The 19,155-nt window shown below is 40.9% G+C and overlaps 1 protein-coding gene across 2 annotated transcripts in view; it reads left to right on the top strand.

The window, feature by feature from the left end:
* phactr3b (phosphatase and actin regulator 3b) overlaps positions 1-19,155 on the top strand; it is an 88,801-nt gene that overhangs the window by 12,108 nt on the left and 57,538 nt on the right. The window contains exon 1 of one of the 2 annotated variants that reach the window (XM_067431628.1): positions 17,918-18,153. The exons of the other annotated variant lie outside the window; for it this stretch is intronic. The gene's annotated coding sequence lies outside the window, so the exon portion shown is untranslated. Of the gene's footprint in view, positions 1-17,917; positions 18,154-19,155 lie in introns of those variants that run through there. 2 annotated transcript variants of the gene reach the window in all.

A 19,155-nucleotide genomic window follows, 5' to 3' on the forward strand; every position in this document is an offset into this window, starting at 1 on the left:
AGAACTTTCATTTTAAACTGGAGCGACTCGATCACATGATCCGCTCTGAGCTGTCGTGACTCTGGACCGACTCGATCACATGATCCGCTCTGAGCTGTCGTGACTCTGGACCGACTCGATCACATGATCCGCTCTGAGCTGTCGTGACTCTGGACCGACTCGATCACATGATCCGCTCTGTGCTGTCGTGACTCTGGACCGACTCGGTCACATGATCCGCTCTGTGCTGTTGTGTCTCTGGACCGACTCGATCACATGATCCGCTCTGTGCTGTCGTGACTCTGGACCGACTCGATCACATGATCCGCTCTGTGCTGTCGTGACTCTGGACCGACTCGATCACATGATCCGCTCTGTGCTGTCGTGACTCTGGACCGACTCGATCACATGATCCGCTCTGTGCTGTCGTGACTCTGGACAGACTCGATCATATGATCTGCTCTGAGCTGTCGTGACTCTGGACCGACTTGATCACATGATCCGCTCTGTGCTGTCGTGTCTCTGGACCGACTCGATCACATGATCCGCTCTGTGCTGTCGTGTCTCTGGACCGACTCGATCACATGATCCGCTCTGAGCTGTCGTGACTCTGGACCGACTCGATCACATGATCCGCTCTGTGCTGTCGTGTCTCTGGACCGACTTGATCACATGATCCGCTCTGAGCTGTCGTGTCTCTGGACCGACTCGATCACATGATCCGCTCTGTGCTGTCGTGACTCTGGACCGACTCGATCACATGATCCGCTCTGAGCTGTCGTGACTCTGGACCGACTCGATCATATGATCCGCTCTGTGCTGTCGTGTCTCTGGACCGACTCGATCACATGATCCGCTCTGTGCTGTAGTGACTCTGGACCGACTCGATCACATGATCCGCTCTGAGCTGTCGTGACTCTGGACCGACTCGATCACATGATCCGCTCTGAGCTGTCGTGACTCTGGACCGACTCGATCACATGATCTGCTCTGAGCTGTCGTGACTCTGGACTGACTCGATCACATGATCCGCTCTGAGCTGTCGTGACTCTGGACCGACTCGATCACATGATCCGCTCTGAGCTGTCGTGTCTCTGGACCGACTCGATCACATGATCCGCTCTGAGCTGTTGTGTCTCTGGACCGACTCGATCACATGATCTGCTCTGAGCTGTCGTGTCTCTGGACCGACTCGATCACATGATCCGCTCTGAGCTGTTGTGTCTGGACCGGAGCTGCGGCGGTTTACTGACACTAATCTGAAACCAGACTTCATTCGTCCTAATGGAAAGCATATTTACACCGAATTGTTTTCTATCCCCTATCTAGCACATTGTGCCATTCACCATGTAGAATACAGTAAATGTGTGAACGAGTGACCTCTGACTGCAAAGTTGCTTATAGTTAATATGATGTCTAAAGTGTACTATCGAAATAAAGTGTTACAAAAAAACTGAAAATTAAAACAGTAGAAAATATTTAAAAAAAGAAATAAAAAAAATTCCTATTGCAAACTATTGTATGACAGTAAAAATAAATGTAATTTAGTACTTTCTGGAAGTTATCTTAAAGTAATGTTTACCATAACTTGAATGATCAAACATGAGTTGTTTTTCATAGACCTCCTTTTGATATTTTGATATTAACAAAGAATCAAACATCCCTAATGCAAGTTATGAAAGCCAACTGATTATATTATTTTGCTAGTTTCTAATGTAAATGATTAATTACTATTCTACGGTAATATAGCGTTAGCTTTCTGTGATTTACTGGCTGTCCAGGGTATTTTAAACTTTCCTTAACCACATATTACATGCGGTCTGGAAATTAGATGGATTAAACAAGAAAATATTCAGACAATATATTAACAAATTGTGATAAAACTTTAATTAGTCACTAAAGTAATCAAGAGACCTTCCAGTCAATAAAATATGTCAAATGTGATTGGAAGAAAATGTCTTTGCATTCACTTAAAAAAATCCTTTGTAGGTTTAAGTAAATGCCTGTTGAAAGGCAGTGTTTTGCTGCATCACACTACAGTAAATGCTGTTCTCCGCTCTGGAATAGTGTAATCTGTCATGCTGGCAGCAGTCTTTGTAAAACTGAATATAACCTTGTAGTCAGACTCCAATCACTGACCTCTCAGTTCTCCTCCTACTCAGTACCATGCCGAGATATCCCCATCTTCCCAGGACTCTGAAACCCTTTACTCCAATTGGCTGGTTTGGATGAGTGACAGTGGAAGGCGGTGCCTCTACTCTAAAAGAGCTGGAGCTTGAAAGAGAAAGCAGAAGTGTTTGTTTTTGCGCTGACCACCAGCTTGCAAAAGCAGGCTTGAGAGAGCAGAGAGATTATGAACTGTAGCCATCACTCAGGACGCGCCACACTTCATTAAATCGACATTTGCACACGCCGCCAGAGAGCAGATTAGCTCAAACGCCAACAGCTCTCGAGAAATGTGGTGGCGGGAAAAGACTGGCACGTACCAAGCCCAGCACAACAGTAGACGTAAACCGAAGGATGCAAAGCAAACCTGAACAATGGGTTAAGACAGCAGGGGAATGCAAATAATAAAATACAATATAATAATTCAAAGTTAGCTTAGAAAAATAAACACCAAAAAGGGAGAAGAAAAGGCTTTTCATACATTTTGTCATTGATGTCTAGGGCTGTGCATCCATTCAAACTCTTCTCACAAACTCATCTGTCACAGTGAAGAAGGTAGCCAGATGGACAGATGCCAACATGGACTGGTTGCGTGCATGTGGCCTCATCCTTGAAAACCATTGGCAAAACCACGGTAAAAGAAAGGTTACACTTTATTTCGAAAGTCCACTTTAGACTACTAACTACAAGGCTATGTTCAGACTGCAGGCAAATTTGATTTTTTTTCTCAAATCAGACCTTTTTAGGCATGAGATTTGTGTGTCCAGACACACCTAACCTATCTGCATGGATTGGTAATAATGTAGGTGTACCTGTGTGTGTGATGAAGCTTTCAAAACATAATCTCGCTCTCCAAATAAGCGAGTCGAGTCATGGTGCAGACCTTCTCAGTATTAATACTTTTGGCATTTCTATGTCTAGATTTGACAGCATTGGTGTGTGAATTTTTTAAGAGTGAAAAAATTGTTACATTTATTTGAAAGCCTATATTGAGCTGCAGGAGCATCCAGACTGAGACATATCTGTAAAAACCTGATTTGAATCACATTTTAACTGAAATTACCCGGAACAATTTGTCCCAGGAACTTTATCCCCCCAGACCTGTTGCTGTCTGTGTTTCCATCACGGTCTAAAGTACCGTGAAGATCAGGCTAATTAGTCAGATTCTAAAGATTTGGATTACAGTGAGCGAATAAATGTATTTTGTGAATTTATGTTGTGTTTTGGTGTATTCTATGGTTCTATTGGCAGTCGCTGTATAGGAGAAAACATCTTTTGTCTCACGGAAAACAAGTAGATAATAAATGCAACTGAAAACGTCATTGATTTGACAATTGAATACATTTCAACCATATCCTAGGCTGTGGAATTCATTGGAAAATTGTAAAACATTTGAAAACTCTTCTATTTAAAGAGGCTTTTATCTAGACTGTAGGTTGGTTAGGCCTGTCTTTTGTGCATTTCTGTTTATTTCCATTTCTATTTATTGTTTTTGTTACTCGTTCTGATTAGGGACTGTAATGTTTTGATGAATGTTGTGTATTCCTCCTTTTGTTGTGAAGCACTTTGTGATTTGTATCTGTTGAAAGTGCTATACAAATACATTTTACTTACTTACTTAGAGTCAAAAAATGAATGCCACAATTTTAATATATATCATTAATACGTTCAAATTACTTCTGTTAAGATGTTCATAAGTTAATAATTTATAATTTAGTTCTGTCAATACGTCATTGTGTATGAAATTGTACATACATTGTTTTGTGAACTACACTTTATGTAAAATACACATGTATTCTCATGAGATTATGTTGATCAATCAAAACTCAACCAATCAGCATGTTCAGTGCTCAAGTCCCACCCGTGAAAGTTCCTGAACTTTGAAAAATTACTGCCTTGTGATCAGGGACTTTCTGAGGGGGAAATCTTTACCCGGAACTTCATTTAGTCCCAGCGGTGGAAACGCAATGAGTACCACCCCAAAGTCCCTGCGGTCAAACGCAACGAGTACCACCCCAAAGTCCCTGCGGTCAAACGCAACGAATACCACCCCAAAGTCCCTGCGGTCAAACGCAAAGATTACCACCCCAAAGTCCCTGCGGTCAAACGCAACGAATACCACCCCAAAGTCCCTGCGGTCAAACGCAACGAATACCACCCAAAAGTCCCTGCGGTCAAACGCAATGAGTACCACCCCAAAGTCCCTGCGGTCAAACGCAACGAGTACCACCCCAAAGTCCCTGCGGTCAAACGCAACGAGTACCACCCCAAAGTCCCTGCGGTCAAACGCAACGAGTACCACCCCAAAGTCCCTGCGGTCAAACGCAAAAATTACCACCCCAAAGTCCCTGCGGTCAAACGCAACGAGTACCACCCCAAAGTCCCTGCGGTCAAACGCAACGAGTACCACCCCAAAGTCCCTGCGGTCAAACGCAACGATTACCACCCCAAAGTCCCTGCGGTCAAACGCAACGATTACCACCCCAAAGTCCCTGCGGTCAAACGCAACGAGTACCACCCCAAAGTCCCTGCAGTCAAACGCAACGAATACCACCCCAAAGTCCCTGCGGTCAAACGCAACGAGTACCACCCCAAAGTCCCTGCGGTGGAAACGTGGTTTAAGTCGGTTGCACAGTGTGCGATTTTAGCCACGATTTGGCTGTCGGAGACAAATTTTGCAAGTCCTAAAAGATTCCTTTTGATCCTAGGCTAAATTCGGACATCTTTGATCGTTAGTTTGACATGTTCACGACAGCCGATTTGTGGCAAATTTTACCTCAGACCAAATTTTGTCAGTGTCAGAAGATTTCCCGCACAGTCCTGCAGTGTGACTGCTCCTACGACGACCATCAAATTGTTTTTATTTATCAAGACAAATCATGACCAAAATGAGCGCTATAGAGATTTCTTTGTAGCCACCATTTCAATCCCACGATTGATTGATGATATAAAACTCCGGGCGAGTTTCCTTGGGTCAGTTGGGTGCGTCTTTTTAACGAGCCTTGACTATCAGACACTCTGATATTACCGATAACTGAGATCTTACAGTGTGTCATGGATGTTCGTACAGTCGGACAAGGACCAATAGAAAAGGACTATACATCGCATAGTGTTCACCTGGCTTTAATAGACTGCTAGTTGACATGTCACACTCTGGACTCTAATCACACACACCTGCATCTAATCACCTGCTCATTTGGACTGCTATTTAATGCTTTCAGTCGTTGTCAGACAATTATTTTTGTATTTGTGTTGAAAGTTACATGGATTCCCCTTCTTGTCGTGCCTCGCCCTGAAGGACTTGCCTGATCTCTATTTTCTTGGGCTTATTGTCCTGTTTATGAAGAACAGAGTTAGAATTGCAAGTTGCAGTCCTGATATTTCCATTTACCTGTGTTTTGGAAAAGAAAGAACTGACCTGTGATACTTTTGCTCTTGACACAATCAGAAATTCTGTAATTGTTTATTCAACTTCATTTGTGTAATTAACTTCATTTAGTGAAACACAAAAGACGGATTCTTCACACTGTTCTCATCACATTTTTCTGTGTAATTAACAAGGAATGAAAGGTTCAAGCCTAAAAAAGATGCAATAGTCTTGAAAAAGAGTAAATGTAGTTCAAATGAGAAGGATTAAATTGAAGTTGTTAGTCACTGATCACTTTAATCTCCAGTGAACAGATAACCATTTGCGACTGGAGAACCTTACACTGTACGTTTATTTTATTAACGAATCATATTGTTGCCCTATCAAAATACCAACTTTTGTGGTCTTGGCCACTTGAGAGCGTGTATATGTGGCAGGAAGTAAGTCCCATGTCTTAAAAATGGCAAAGTGCAGTGCCCTGAACGCACACTAAACCCACGCAATCTCGGATACTTCAGAGCGGTATTCAAGGCTAAGTGTATCCCATCATGAATCTCTCGTGCCCCGAAATCACGAGATGTCGAGAAAAACATGTAAGTTAAATTAATCCAATATTACATATAATTTGGTAAAACATAAAGTCTTGCAATTTTAATTGGTGCAACGATGATTAGGATATGTGTGTTTTGATCAATATTTGCATCTGCTTTTTATCACTTAATTAGAAGCACCACAATAAAAAAATAGTGTCTTCTGTTAGTTACAGTGACTAATGAATGTGGGCATTATTCATGAAAAACCTTACTGCAAAGGGTAGTTCCTAGTGACAAAAATCTAAGACCATTCTTAGAAGTGTGGAAATTTAATCTTAAAATTCAATACAAATCCTAGTAAAGGAAAAAGTAATTCAGAAAGCATCTTAACTGTTAAAATAGGTCTTAAGGTCCAAAAGTGTTAGGAGTACAGACGAGGACTTTTACGAGACTTAAGAGTTTCTTTAGCAGTGGAGAAAATGGACGAAACGCATCGAGGGAGAAGAAATGTTATACAGAATGCATGAGTGAATTAATAAGACACTACGCATTTAAATCGTGCCGGGATCATGTTTGTGACCGATCTTATTAGAGACACGCTAACATCTCCGACACTTCCAGAAATGGAAGTAATCACTACATTAACGTTAATGTTTGGCAACTGGAAAAATGAAACTGTGCAGCCGTGATGATTTGGGTCTGTCAAAAAGTTCAGAACCTCACTGTGTCCTGTTCATTTCCTATGAAATACATTATGTAAAACATTAACAGCATGGTAAATAAAACAAAAAATAATATATAAACTGATCAGGCATAACATTATGACCACTGACAGGTGAAGTGAATAACACTGATGATCTCTTCATCACGGCTCCTGTTAGTGGGTGGGATTTATTAGGCAGCATGTGAACATTTTTTCCTCAAAGTTGATGTGTTAGAAGCAGGAGAAATGGGCAAGCGTAAGGATTGACAAGGGCCAAATTGTGATGGCTCAGAGCATCTCCAAAAACTGCAGCTCTTGTGGGCTGTTCCCGGTCTGCAGTGGTCAGTATCTATCAAAAGTGCTCCAAGGAAGGAACAGTGGAGAACCGGCCACAGGGTCATGGGCGGCCAAGGCTCATTGATGTCGTGGGGAGCGAAGGCTGGCCCGTGTGGTCCGATCAAACAGACGAGCTACTGGAGCTCAAACTGCTCCAGAAGTTAATGCTGGTTCTGATAGAAAGCTGTCAGAATACACAGAGCATCTCAGTTTGTTGCGTATGGGGCGGCATAGCCGCTGACCAGTCAGGGTGCCCATGCTGACCCCTGACCCCGCCGAAAGCACCAACAGTGGGCATGTGAGCATCAGAACTGGACTACGGAGCAATGAAAGAATATTAGGTCATAATGTTATGCCTGATCCGTGTATATACACTCATCTAAAGGATTATTAGGAACACCACACTAATACTGTGTTTGACCCCCTTTCGCCTTCAGAACTGCCTTAATTCTATGTGGCATTGATTCAACAAGGTGCTGAAGCAATTCTTTAGAAATGTTGGCCCATATTGATAGGATAGCATCTTGCAGTTGATGGAGATTTGTGGGATGCACATCCAGGGCACGAAGCTCACGTTCCTCCACATCCCAAAAATGCTCAATTGGGTTGAGATCTGGTGACTGTGGGGGCCATTTTAGTACAGTCAACTCATTGTCATGTTTAAGAAACCAATCAACAGAAACAATGCTCAGGTAGGCCGTGTGCATTTAAACGATGCCCAATTGGCACTAAGGGGCCTAAAGTGTGCCAAGAAAACATCCCCCACACCATTACACCACCACCACCTGCCTGCACAGTGGTAACAAGGCATGATGGATCCATGTTCTCATTCTGTTTACACCATATTCTGACTCTACCATCTGAATGTCTCAACAGAAAACCAGACCCATCAGACCAGGCAGCATTTTTCCAGTCTTCAGCTGTCCAATTTTGATGAGCTTGTGCAAATTGTAGCCTCTTTTTCCTATTTGTAGTGGAGATGAGTGGTACCCGGTGGGGTCTTCTGCTGTTGTAGCCCATCCGCTTCAAGGTTGTGGCTACACAAATGCTTTGCTGCATACCTCGGTTGTAACGAGTGGTTATTTCAGTCAAAGTTGCTCTTCTATCAGCTTGAATCAGTGAGCCCATTCTCCTCTGACCTCAAGCATCAATAAGGCATTTCTGCCCACAGGACTGCCGTATACTGGATGTTTTTCTCTTTTCACACCATTCTTTGTAAACCCTAGGAATGGTTGTGCATGAAAATCCCAGTAACTGAGCAGATTGTGAAATACTCAGACTGGCCCGTCTGGCACCAACAACCATACCACGCTCAAAATTGCTTAAATCACCTTTATTTCCAATTCTGACATTCAGGAGTTCAGGAGATTGTCTTGAACAGGACCACACCCCAAAAAGCAACTGCCATGTGATGATGATAATGTTGATTAGATAATTGCATTAATGAAAAATTGAACAGGTGTTCCTAATAATCCTTTAGGTGAGTGTATGTCTGTGTGTGTCTATATATATATATATATATATATATATATATATACAATGTGAGAAAGGGAGAGTACAGTAAAACAGGAATAATGATGTCTGTAGTTTCAAAGTGAAGGCTTATATAGACCCTATACTTAAAAGCACTCCTTTTTCCTTCTTGGACAACTAACCAAGCACAGTCTTCAAAAGACTTCAAAAGACTGTCATATAGCAAAGGGATCAGCTCTGCATTCTCACTAAGATACATTTTTTGTATTTTCCTCTCTCAGAGTTGCTCTCAGATCAGTCCTCAATCACTCTTAAGCTAAGCTTTTTTATGTAAAAGTTTTAAGCTAAGAGGATTCTTTGAAGCTTTAAAAAATACGAGCCCAGACATTCAAATGCAAAGTATTAAAAATAATAATAATAATTTGCAACACTATAAGCGTGTCCCATCAGGAAATCAAAAGTTCGACACACTTGCTGTCTTCACTCATACTTGGCCAAATTGGCCAAAAGAAATACACCATGTACACTCTGTTGGGTGTACCCAAGTTGGGTTGAAAATGGACAATCCCAGAAATTAGGTTGTATGAATGTGGCCGTTTACTAGGGTTCAAACAACCCAATTTCTAGGATTGTCCATTTCCAAACCAACTTGGGTTGTTTTTAACCCAGCATTTTTTAGAGTGTAAGTAGTCAAGTGCAAAAATCGCAAGTGTTGGTATTTGGACAGGGCATAGAGATTTATGAATCAACTGATGCGTTGAGGATTTGATAAAAAACAACAACATTTTGTTAATGAATTGAACATCACTACTGTTCTACTATGCATTGCTAAGATTCCCAAGGAATAACATTCCTTTAATAAATGTATTCACATACCACAGTCTTATTTTAAGGGTATATTTGTTTACTTTTATCTATTTTGGATCTGTATTGGGTCACCACTTGATGGCCAATGTAAGTGTGAGTCCTGAAACAAAACCAGCTGAGAAGCACAGAACATCCCATAAGGTCATGTGTGTTTGGGGGGGGTTGGGTTTACTGACCTCCATAGGGAGCCCCATATGTCGTTCAACCCTATGTTTTGCTTTTTTATCTCCATACCATGCTAATTTGAAATTGCCCTAAGGGAGTGCAGTTAAGAGCCATCATCCATGCGCTCGTGACTGTTGCGAGCGTCTTTATGAATGATTCACACATTGACCTAAATGCTTGCAGAACTGAATAACACCAAAACACGCCGAACTGATCCTCCTCGAAACTGTACGAGATCCTGCTGAATGAGAAGCTTCCTATTGAATACATTGCATAGAACATGCCAGTCATTTTGGTGCATGCACATATATCAGAGAAAAATCATGTGACGTTATCATATGTTAAGCCATACGGCCTGAAAAATGGAAGATGTTTTGCATTTTGAATGGAGAGATTTTCCTCATTTTGGGTGGTAATTAGGGCAGCATGCTGATGCCCAGCAGGACGGATGTAGCTGTCGCTCACCCACACATGAAAGGAAGCGCGAGAATGAGGGACTGAGAGAAAAACAACACACACACACACACACACACACACACACACACACACAGAGGTCATGAGCGAGGGCTCGTGCATGGCAGTCCCCTGTGACTGCGCTCTAATTCAGACACTATTGAAAAACAACAACATATGAATGATTTTTATGGCTTCAAACTTACAGGCAATAGTAAAATATGACTGATTATTTAAATGTTTTGCAGATTAAATGTCTTCAAACCCTTCTGAAAAAAAGAAGTACACTTTAGCGTACTTTTAAAAAAGAGTACTTATTACTTATATAATACTTTGAAAAGAATATACTGAAATGTGATCTGAATGCCATGTTTTCAGACAATTCATTGCATGTTATTTACAACTAAACTAAAATGTATTATATTTGAAATTTATATTAAATGCAATTAGGCTGAACTTAAAGGTGCCATAGAATGCATTGATACAATATTTGAAATTTTTCTCTGATATCTACATATAAGGTATGTGGCTCAGGAAAGTTCAAAAATTCTCCAGATTTGCATGTCCATTTACAACCCTAGGATTTGTCCCTAGAATGAAATGGGCTGTTATTACCTTATCTGGAAGGTTCATGAATAATAATGTTGAGCTCTGCTCTGATTGGCTGTTGCATCTCTACTGTCCGGCATGACCGATGGAGAGATTAGGCATCCAGTCGTATATGGTTGAACCTGTGTCAAACAAATTCTGATTTTGAAGCCTACATCATTTGTATGCAGGAGCTGTGATGTACTCTGAAATACAAGCGTCTATCCATGATCTGCCATTTTCGCTATTGTCCTTGTTTGCTTCTTCACAATACCTGCAAAACTTACGAATAATGTTAGCCAACCAAATTGTGGGACTGTTACAACTGACTAACTTCAGCACACGTTTTGTAAGTTAGGCCTATAATGTTTGACACTCCAAGTAAAAGCAACTACCGTAGATGTTAGCGTTTGCTAACAATGACCAAAACAATCAAACAACCACAATTATATATATATATAAAAAAAACTTACATCTTTCTGAGGAATTGTAGGTCGGCCCACAGGTCCACCCTTTAAAAGCAACTTTAATGCGAGTCCAGCCTCGTATTGTCCAATGTTTGAAAAACTCTCACTCTCACTCTGTCTGGGACATTACCTTCATAAATAAAATCAAGCCATTTTGCTTTGGTTTCTTCTGAAGCTGGACATCTGTACATCCTAACACAGAGCAGGTGGCATGCCAGGATCGCTTCATTATGAAACTAAATTGTAGTAATGCGAATGGCACCTTAGTTAGCCGCTTCGCTATCTGTGTACAAAACGGGCTGGGAAGAGGGCGGACTCCAAATTGACACAGGACAGTTTATAACAAACTGGCTGCATGTTTTCTTTTTAGCTTTACTGTAAAATGCAAATGCAAATGTAAGTAAATGCAAAAAACCTACAAAAGTCAAAGTTTCATTTTATGACACCTGTAAGGATGCTTATTTGACCTGCCTAAATTTTAGCGGCATCTAGTGGTGAGGTTGTGAAATGCAATCCCTCACCCCTCCCTTTCAAGAGTATGAGGTTGCGAACTGATGGGTGTTTATAAATCACGCAATTAAGATGATTCCCTTCACCCGACCCCACCCCTAAACCCTACCCACACTGTGACGTGGGCAAATCAGGTAACAGTTGAAAACGTCCCTCTGTGTATGGCCACGCCCACTGATGTGATGCAGCAGACCTGCAGAGACATGTTTGCCTTTCAAAGCACAGTGAAAAGCTACAGTGGCCAACACAGAATAAAGATGTGGTCGTCTCAGACAGCAGAGTGACTAACGCTCTGTAGAAAAGCTTGTCCGTTTAGGGCTACCGTAGAAACATGACGGCGCAAAATGGCAAATGGATTTCACTGTAAGGGACCCGCGGTGTGTGTAGATAGAAACGGCCCATTCTAAGATAATAAAAACAACGGTTCATTATGTAAGGTCTTTATACTGAGAACATAGTTATGTATATTATACTACATTTCTGTCAATAAATCTTTGTAAATATTACACATTGGACCTTAAGTAGGACTTACATTACTCTACATAAATGTAATTTAAAGGGGGGGTGAAACACTCAGTTTCAGTCAGTGTCATGTCAATCTTGAGTACCTATAGAGTAGCATTGCATCCTGCATATCTCCGAAAAGTCTTTATTTTTTTTATAATTATATAAGAAAGATGCGCTGTTCCGAGTCTTTCCGAAAAAAGCCGAGCGGGTGGGGGCGTATCGTGTGAGCGGAGCTAAATAATGACGTGTGCACGCCGCTGCTATTGTGTTTGAGTCGAGTGCGTCGTAAAGCTGTGTCATCCCTAACAGCGGGAAAAAGACTTTATTCAAAATAAAAATATGGCTTTTAATCAGATACAGCCATACATCTATGATCCGGAATCAGACCCAGAGGCTGCAGTTGAACAGGAGCAGCAGCAAAAACGACTAGAGCAGGACGTCTCTATGTGGTACAAGTTATACACTAACTATATAATATGCTTAGCGGCTTGTGTTATTTACATATTTATACTTGAATTATATTGTCGTATTTTTGTCTTTGAAGGTGTACATGTGAGAAGTGCAGTTGTGCACGTGTGTGTGTGTGTGTGTGTGTGTGTGTGTGTTTACGCGTGGTTTGTGTAGACAATTGTAACGTTAGTAAGCGGACTGGTTTTGCACGGCAGGCTAGTTAGTGTTTACATAGGAAGACACGGAATAGTAGCGCATTTGAATGAAGAAGCGCGCTTATTTAGTTCAACATATTTCCCCCCTCTTTGTGTATTGTTGTTTGGAGTGCTTTTACAATACACAAACATAAAGTTACACATATAGTGGCCAGCTAAACAAATGTACACGCACTACACATCGCATGCTCCATTGATCAATTAACTATACGTGATCATGTTTGGGCTAACACAGACAAAAACACAGACATTTGAAGCAGTCTCACTCACCGCCTGCGGTTCTAACGTTGGGACCTTTATCGTTGGGACTGCTCCATCCTTCAGCATTAGGCGATCGGAAAATCCGGTGTCGAGCTGGGCCTTGTTTATGAAACAGTCGGCACCGAAATGCAGCGAACAGATATAAACATTCGCGCAACTCAGTTGCTGATCCGGAAAAGCAAATTACATCCACTGTTGCCTTACCGCGGGGTTTTTGGAGAATCTGTGCAGGACTGTCTTGGTCTGGCAACCAAAAACGCACTTTTTTGGTAACATTGTTATGTGCACATCCCCTGTGCAGCGCATCCTACGAGCCAGCGCTTTGATGGGCGTAGCCTGTTACTTTCGCTCTCTCCCTCTCTCTCTCTCACGCGCTTCCGGTAGAATTGTCCGTAAGGCCCATACAAGGAAATTCCGCCCCCATTAACGTCAAAGGGGACGCATGATCGCAAAAAACTTGCCGAAACTTATGACTAACCGGAAGTAGTATTTTTGACAAAGAAATACTCCCATCAAACGTCCACCTTAACTTTTGAAACTTTGTCTATGTTTAGTATGGGATTCCAAGTCTTTAACAGTGTAAAAAGATCAGTATGCATGAAACAGCATTTCACCCCCCCCTTTAATGATTACTTCGGTTGCATTTGAAATATGAAAAACAAGATCAATGCCAGATTATTAATAATCTGAAAAACAAGCCTTGTGCACTATAGTAATATTCTGAGTAATTTACAGTTTTGATACCCTTATGGTTATAGTTTAATGGATTTACAGTAGGCAATTGCATTTACATTTCTAAAATTATAATAAAACATATGAAATGCAAAAACAGAGCCTTTTGCAATAAAAGGGATATTTTTCTGAACATTCTTCTATTAGTTTGATGTCATATAGTTAAATTTTCATTAATTGATATATATTTTATTTCTTGAAATGAAGGCTTGTGATATGCAAAGGGTGTTGGTTTATGTATGTCTGAATTAGCTTGGGCTGAAAACATTAAATGCATTGAGGGCCTCATCATATACCCAGCGTAATGCAACGCCAGGCGAGACTCAAGTGTGTTTGGCTAGTTTCAGCCCGACGCAGTTCTCATGTTCACGTCCAGCGTCACGTTGTTTAAATATAAAATGCACTGGCCCATCTGTTCCCATCAGAGAGAGAGAGAGAGAGAGAGAGAGAGAGAGAGAGAGAGAGAGAGAGAGAGAGAGAGAGAGAGAGAGAGAGAGAGTGAGTGTGTGTGTGTGTGTGTGTGTGTGTGTGTGTGTTCGTTCCCCCATGGACGTCTGGTCTAAACCAGGAGTGTTCAGGAGCATTGTTGGCGTGTTGCTATTTTGAGGAACTGAAAACCACTGACCATTGACCAACACACACCTGCTCTAAAGTCAATAGCACAGTATTTGTTCCTTATTTTCCTGGGGTGAAGACATCCTCACGGAGTGCGGTTATTAATTGAGCTGCTGAATGGGTACTTGAATTACGGTCATGACAGCCGTTGTTTGCCTCAGACTTCTTAGATTTGGTTCGTTTTACTACAAGTTGTCAAGTAGTTACTTCCTCCTAAATCCTTCAACTGCTGTCAAAATGTGTTGTGTGCACTTTAAGCCGGCTGTGTGGATCTGTGGAACTGAGTTTCAATGTATTCACAGAAGACATAGTTCATTAGTTACAGTCACTATAGGCACCCACCCCGAATGCATCTGTATTATCCGTTTGCTGAACCGCAGTGGCACATAATTTTATAAGTGTAGTTTTGTAACTCCCATCTCTTTCTCCGTAAGAATGTTTGGCCCTGTGGAAGTGAATTGAGTGTCTGGTGCTTTAGTCATTAGTCATTCTCTGTGTTCAGAGTCAGACGCGGCTGCTGTAAAGCTCACTTTCTTTGAGCTGGCTACTTTCCCAACCTGTGGCTGTTTCATCCGTCTCAGAGGAATCCCTCGTGCTCTCTCATTACCACACACCAGACTGTTGAGCCTCTGCTTTCTGCTGGCGGGGAGATAATATATGTCTCTCTTTTTTTGAAGTATGAAATAAAATGAACAATCTTTGAAGAATAACTTTTGTAGATTATTGTTATGAAATACGATTGTATATAGAATATAATTCATTAATAAACAAATCAAATACATTTTGAATATACAATATTATATATTAGTACATACCTTATTATATAACAAAAGTTTTGCCCGTGTAAGATTTTTTAATGTTTTTGAAAGATGTCTCTTCATGTTTATCACAAAATGCACTAATCAGGCATAACATTATAACCTAATATTGTGCTGGTCCCACTTTTAATGCCAAAATGATTTTGACCCCATTTTTTGTGTATATCATATATAATAAGCAAATATAATTAAAGGTCCCATTCGTCGAGTGTTTTCTAAGCTTTGATTATGTTTACAGTGTCCAATATAACATGAGTTTATGTTTCGCGTGTAAAAACAGTATTTTTCACACAATTTACTTATCTGTACACCGCTGTTTTCTCTGTCCTAAAAACGGCCTGATGATTTCCTTGTTCTATGAAGTCCCGCCTTCAGAAACACGTAACGAGTTCTGATTGGGCCAGCGCTTCCTGTGTTGTGATTGGACAGCAGCTTAGCGCACTTTGCCCGGAAAGGTCCCGCCTCTTACCATAACGGAGAGATGCAAGCGCTGAATGCGCTCGTCTACACGTGGGAGAGCAACGAGACCACGCCCCCTATTTTGCGTGTTCTTGCGGGCGGAGGGTTAGTCAACAAACGGTTCTAGTGACGTCATTACAGCAGGAAGTGCAGCGGTGTAGTCCAAACCGGCCGTTCGCTGTAGGCTTTGAAAGGGAACTTCTGTTAAATAAAATATCTCGCTTGGCATTGAACTTTGGGCTTTATAATTTTACAGGTATTATTTATGCTCTAACAGCAACATTACACACTAACTAAAGTTTGAAAGATGGAATCGCGAAGAACGGGACTTTTAAGCAACTGATTTGTTTGCTGTAAAAAAGTATACTTTCATGAGTTCATTTTATGAAGTATACTGCTGTCATTTTTCACACCGAACCTATAGACAAAAAACAAAACACGGCTTATATGATAAAAAGTACTGTGTAGGTGACAAGTTGAAGCAATCAGAGTTGATTACATTATTTAAATAAGCATCCCATAATCATCCCTCCTTTAGCACAACTGGCCTGAAAGACGAAGAAGAAACTGATTACCCTCCTGTAGCAAGTGCCTATGCATATTTAATGCTAAATGTAAACACTATACTGCGGTTGTGTCTGCTAACAGTAATGGGCCTTAAATATTTTGCATTCTATACGTTTAAAGTGCTGCTTTGGCGCAGAGAAAAATCAATCATCAAGCACTTTGCAGTTCCGTATTGTGATGCTTTGATTAATGCCGCACGGATACTCTGATGTTTTTGAGTCCATTCCCATGAGCCCAGCAAACACGGCAGACTTTAAACAGCATTTACGCTGCACGACCGCAAATCGATTGCATCTGTAATACAATATTTCTAAATATTGACTGATCTCCATTACAAGTCCTCAGAGAAGGAGAGACTTTCTCTCTTTAATGTGGCGTTACTTACCGCTACACTCACTCTGGGGATGTTCTTGTTTAACTTCACTTCATCATGGTTCATATTGGTTCTGAAAGCGAGAAGAGATTTTGATTGATATCACCATAAACAATCAGATAAAAGAGACCCGTTCAATGGGACTCCTATTACATGGCAATTATGAACATAGATCTATATGATGAAACATTTAAAAACTGGACCACAACTAATCAATTTTACATCATGACCTAGTTTGTGTTGCCAATTTGTTAACAAGCCCATGAAAGCTCACAAAGAGGGATGGAAGCATAAGGCAGCAAACAAAGCTCTTGACATTTTCCTGAACACCGTCAGCCACTCATAGGCTCTCATGGATGCTCAACACACTGTTATTTGCTTCAATAATGTAACTGTGATGGTGAGGTTATAAGGGCTGTTTCTATTTAAAGGGACAGGAAACCCAAAGTGAAAATCCGGCCGCCATTTACTCATGTATTTCCAAACCTGTTCGAATCTTAAAAATGCCATAATCTCACTTCAACAGTAAGTCATATGATGTGTGTCCATCAGATCGCGCTCAATAGCATTAGTGATGTAGAACAAGCAGTCTTGGACTGAGGATCCGTAGCTGACATCTGAGTCTGAAATTAAGCCATTTGTTCTGTTTTGAACATGCTTCCAAAAGCAATCCTATGGGACTCCCAAAAGGGAAACCATCAAAATACCTAGAGCAGTGGTTCCCAAAACTGTCCTGGAGGTGGAGGACCATCAGCCCTGCACATTTAGCATGTTTCCCTCATCAGACACACCTGATCCAACTCATCAGCTCATTAGTAGAGATAGCAAGACCTGAAGTGAGTGGGTCTGATGAGGGAGACATACAACATGTGCAGGGCTGGTGGTCCTCCAGGACAGGTTTTGGGAACCACGTGACCTAGAGAAATAGTGTTTATCAGTTATTTACCAGTGAACTCAGTTGTAAGGGTGTAAATGTCTAATAGCTGTTTTGTAGCTAAGGCATTAATGAATATGCCACAAATTGACTTTAAAAATGAAAGGTGATTAACACTGTGGATATTTCTCCTCCAACGCAAGAACTGTCACATGCGCGTGCACATTCACATTGGCATCCTCTGTGTGAAAGCATATGTCACATTTCTGCAAAGTTTCCCCCCAGCAAATAAGACTGTTTTATTTATTATAAACGCAATTCTATAAATAAAATGCTGCTTTTGCGAATGATATTGAATGACAGACGCTTTTTGTCCTCGCGTGGTGTTGCGGGTTCAGCAGTTAGGACGCGCGGGATGATGATGTATGCGAGCGCGCGCACGTGAGGGATTCTGCTGACGAGCGATGCGGGAATGACCGCTCGCTTTCCATCAAGGATAAAGATTTTTTGGTTACTGTTCATAATGTGTTCATGGAAGCAGCGAAGATTCAAAGTCCAGCTGTCACACTCACAGTCCACGCCTAAAGGCTCCACCATATGAGGTCTTCACTCACTGTAACGGCGGCAGCGCGCGCTGAACTCTCGAGCGTCTGCGGGAAGTTACTGAAATAACGCGTGAGTGCGTTTGTTATGAAATATATTTTCTACTTTACCGCGTTTGTGAATGCTGTTATGTGCGTTTGACGAAAAAAACTTTAATTTTAATTTTACATTGTTTCTTTCACTCAAAGCAGTTCATGTTAAAACGCCTTGATTTTCACTGCAGTGATATGGACCAATTTTACTATTAACAATAAAAAAGTTTTACTTTAAAATAATGATCCAGATCACTGTTCGAAGAAAGACGTTAATGTAATTAATAGGTCATTGTTTTAATAATTTGTTAACTTCAAGCCTAATTGATTACTATCTCAGTCTTAAATTTGCCATTAAGCCATTACTGATTAGTTAAAGGCACAATATGTAAGATTTTTGGACTAAAATATCAAAAAAAACACTATAACAATGTTATATATTTTGTTGACCTGTGTAGGCTATCCCAAATGTTTCCAATAATGTTTAAATCCAAAGAAATAGCCTAAGCAATTTTTAACCAGAACATTTAATCATTGTTCTCCAGTCTTATTGTTCAAATCTGGTTTTCTTGATTTACCACGATGTTTCATGTTTTAACATGCCTAATATCGCTCTAGGTTACTGCAGTGTAAACAAGTGTCTCAGCAGCCGCCGAGCGGACGCACAGAGTAACATTAAAACATAACTTTCAACACACTCAAATAATGTGTCTAATATGATAAAACATGGGTGAAAGCAGCAGAAGCAGTCATCTGTGGCAGAATAAAAGCTCTGCGAAATGAAGGCGTCATCAAGCTACACATTTATTTTGAATAAGTGACCTCTAGCAGTGAAAAATTACATATTGTGGCTTTAATTTTGTTAATGTAGTAATACTCTATTGCATTACTTTAGGGACAATTATTCTAACGTGTTACCAGTTCACCAAAAGTTTTCAGTTTCTTCCAAAATATCATAACCTCTGCTAGTCTATTGTAACCAGTAACCTTACAATCAAAAACAGTAAGGAGAACGTGTGAACAATGTGCTTGCATTTAATGT

This window comes from Pseudorasbora parva, chromosome 22 (genome assembly GCF_024679245.1).
Source record: "Pseudorasbora parva isolate DD20220531a chromosome 22, ASM2467924v1, whole genome shotgun sequence".
Classification (NCBI taxonomy): Eukaryota; Metazoa; Chordata; class Actinopteri; order Cypriniformes; family Gobionidae; genus Pseudorasbora; species Pseudorasbora parva.